This window comes from Grampus griseus (genome assembly GCF_964374135.1).
Source record: "Grampus griseus genome assembly, chromosome: 17".
In the NCBI taxonomy this organism is placed as follows: domain Eukaryota; kingdom Metazoa; phylum Chordata; class Mammalia; order Artiodactyla; family Delphinidae; genus Grampus; species Grampus griseus.
In genome coordinates, this window is record NC_139011.1 from 45,753,800 (window position 1) to 45,757,899 (window position 4,100).

A 4,100-nucleotide genomic window follows, 5' to 3' on the forward strand; every position below is an offset into this window, starting at 1 on the left:
CGTGCCCCAGTCCGGGAAGACCCCACATGCCGTGGAGCGGCTAGGCCCGTGAGCCATGGCCGCTGAGCCTGCGCGTCCGGAGCCTGTGCTCCGCAACTGGAGAGGCCACAACAGTGAGAGGCCCACGTACCGCAAAAAAAAAAAAAATTATTTTGTGTGTCAGGGACTATTCTCAGGAATACAGGGGATCACAAGACAGAAAAGATGCCCATTTTCATGGTGTTTTCATTCTCTTGGGGAAGACAGATAGTAAAGCAATAATCATACAAGACAATTTCAAATGGTAGGTGCAATGAAGGAAAGGAGTATATGACTAACATAGATGAGGTGATGGCAGAAGAGCTTAAAGTGGTTAATAAGAAGAAAGGAATAATAAGAAAGCTTTCTAAGAGGTAGGGGAAGAGTATTCAAACAAGAGAGATCATCAAAGGCAGAGTACAAACGTCCTGACGTTGAAACCAGTTTGGCTTATCCAAGGGAGAGACAGGAGGCCAGTGTGGCTGGGGGAAGTGTGGCAGGAGATGAGGTAGGAATGGTAGGTAAAGGCCAGATCATAAAGGGCCTGTAGGCTGCGCAAGGAGTTGGGTGTTTTTGCTAAAGCAACGGAAAGGTTTTAGGCAGAGGGTGGGAGGTTGGAGCATTTGTAGGTTAAGACACATCTAATTAACATTTGTAAAATATAACTCTCACAATTCTTTGAAAAATAAATTTTGGTGGGACAAAAATGGAAATGTCCCATTATAGTCTGACCAGAGCTCCCATGTTCAGGAGTGGTATTTTGCAAAGCGGTGGCACTGTTTGGATCAGGATGGGCACCTGATATAACAGTGGCCCAACCACAGGCTGGTTGGCAGCCCATGATGTGGCTTAGAGCTATGGGCTCTTGCAACTGAATTGTGCTCCTCTGAAATGTGTATTATAAGATAAGAAGAGGGTTAATTAGCTGTCAGTAGTGTGAGAACTGATCAAAGAGGTAGAGAAAAACAGAGATACAATGGGAAAGAAAAGAACAGCTTCTCTTTAGAGGTGCCTTGATTCCTAATAGCTACTAATATATCCATACAAATACTCCTGCTTCCAACCCTTTTAATTAAGGTGGCTTCTTGATCTCTCTTTCTTGCATGAAAATAGTCTAATGAGCACACTGGTGTATCCAAGTTTTTGCTCTTCTTCTCATTCATTCAGTAAGAAGTGACAAAGATTTGCTCTGAAAACAAACGAACAAAAACACCCTCAAATCTCAGTTGCTTTAAAGAACCAAAGTTGACTTCTCATTCACTTTAAATACCATTATGAAGTGGATGGGACACTATTCTGCCTCAACCTTCCAAGACCAAGATTAATGGAGCATATTCTCTGGAACATTGTTGATTGCTATGGCAAAGAGAAAAAGAGCTCTGGAAGGTCTTGCATCAGCAATTAAACTCTGTGCTCATAAGTCACGGGCAGAATGTGTCACTTAGCTCATCCCAACCACAAGGAGACTGGGAAATGCAATCTTACCATGTACCTGAAAGACAACAGGAAATATTTGACACACCCACCACCATTCACTCATCCATAACCATGACTTTAACTGCTGTCTATATACCAATGTCAAAATTTCTAGGAGAGATGCCCCGTTTTCCCTCTTTATCCATATTTTCAACCACCTACTGACATGCCACAACTGGATTGTATCATAGACATTTCAAGTCTCATGTACCAAGACTGAACCCTTCATCTTTCTCACAAACTCTGTATTTTTTCTCTTGGTCAGTGGCTCCAATATCTATCCACTACCTCAAATAGAAAACCCAGGTGTTATCTTTGACTCTTTCTCTCTCTCTTCTAACATCCAGTCAGTCGACAAGCCCATAGCTTCTAATTTATCCCAATTCTACTAACTCCATGACCATTACCCTACTTTAGTCCCTCATGGATTCTTGCCCAAACAATTCTGTTAGCCTCCTGTCTGGTTTTCCTGCCTTCATACCCTCCCTTGTAAACTGTAATTTATTCATTCAACAAACATTTAAAGAGTGCTTACTGATTCTTAGATTAAATAAGTAATGGGCCCACCTTGAAGAAATTCAGTGTAAAGAGGGAAACATTGATGTAAACAAAAAATTTCAACACAGTGGACAAATGATAATAACTATGTAAAAAGAGGGGTGGGAACGGAAAGGAGACACCAAACTGGGTGTGATGGTGATGGGAAGGTAGTGTTGGAAGCTTCTAGGGAGAAAGTAAAACTTTAGCTAAATAAGGGAGTTGCTCCTCCATGTGAACCACAGGAGTTAAAAAAGAGGTGAAGGAAGCAGCTTGTGCCTGACATCTTTGAGAGGCATCTTTGACTCAGCCAAACCAACATGGATTGAGAGGAATGGCATGAAAGAGAAAGCAGGCACCTAATCGGTAAAGACTCAAAGTGTCCTGGTGGCTACTTGGCTGATAAGTGGGTGGAAGATCATCCACTGAGGTTAGAAAAGAAAGAGCAAGTCTATGGGCTACAATACTTTTTTTCGTGTGTGTGGCATGCGGGCCTCTCACTGTTGTGGCCTCTTGCTGTTGCGGAGCACAGGCTCCGGACGCGCAGGCTCAGCGGCCCTGGCTCACGGGCCCAGCCGCTCTACGGCATGTGGGATCTTCCCGGACCGGGGCACGAACCCGCGTCCCCTGAATCGGCAGGCGGACTCTCAACCACTGCGCCACCAGGGAAGCCCTACAATACTTTTAAATTATGGATACCTTCCCATATTGATTCCAGGCACAGTGCCAAGTATCTTTATTATTTTATTTAATCCTCACAACAGTTTTATGAGGTAAAATTGTACTATTGTCTTCATTTTGCAATTTAAAAACAAATACTGAGATTCAGGGATTCATAACCAGTTACATAGTTACCAAATCTGTTCTGCACCAGAGCCCAAGTTGGTATCTTTCTACCATGCTATGCTGAATTTGAGGTGCCTACAGGAATTCCATCTGGATGTGTCCACAGGCAGGAGTGCAAGGGAGGGATAGGAAAAGAGACACAGACTTGGGGCTTATCAGCATATGGGGACGCAGTGGGATCAAAGCTATGGGCTCAGATGAGAGGGTTTAGCGAGCTCTAAATAGGAAGAAGGAAAAAAGAGGACCTGGGGAACACTAACCTTAGAGGGCAAAAAGAAGAAAGGAAACCAGCAAAAAAATAGTTTGAGAAGGAGCCATCTGATACTGCGAATCCTAAAAATGTCCTTCGGTGAATCTTTTTGAGAAGTCCCTAGTCCAGGTGTCTGGCGCTCAGTAAAGGACTTCTGGGGTCAGAAGCGGCATTCTGTCAAGGTTGGGCCTTTGTACCTAATTCCTTCAGTTCCTTAAGGACCAAACGACTACCTGAAACCTATACGGGAACTTCACTACCTGGGTAGGTAAAAATTAGCAAATCCTCCTTAAAGTAGATCAAGAACTTTTTCCTCTAGTGTCCCAAAGGAGCTGTGAATGTGAACGATCAGAGGTTACTGCAGAAACAACCAACAGGTATTGGGCAAGGATCCAAGCAGCTGGCGGACTGCGACTGGGTCCGAGAAAAGGAGAGCTTGCCCTGACAGGCAGGCACGCGCACGCCTAATAGGAAGGCCGGGAGCGCCCGGCGCTCCCCGCGCTCACCGCGCGTCACCCGACTCTACACCTCATTGCAGTCCCCTCCTTCTCCGGTGCCCGCATACTCTCTGATCTTTCTGCCCTCCCAAACGCTCCCCTCAGCATTCCAGCCCTCCCTACGCGGTCACAACCCCTCTCTTTACCCGCTCAGCCGGCTGGGCTGTGCGTCACGGTGGCGGGGCCAAAATGTAGCTCCCGCCAGGCCCCGCCCCGCGCGCCTAAGGCCCCGCCCCCTCTGGCCGAAACTGGGAGGGCACTGCTTGTGTGGGGTCCGGAGTTTTCTAACTCAGCGGCATCATCCCACCGTCTCCGAGTCCTTGCCTTTTTCTGAGGCCCTCTACTGCCACCTGAGCGAACGCGGGGAGTCAAGGCCAGGCGTGCGGGGCGCCATGAACGGCCGCCGCCTGATGGGCGCGGCGGCGGCGGCGGCGGCGGCGGGACTGGTCGGCTGAGGGCCTGTTTGGGGCCGAGGC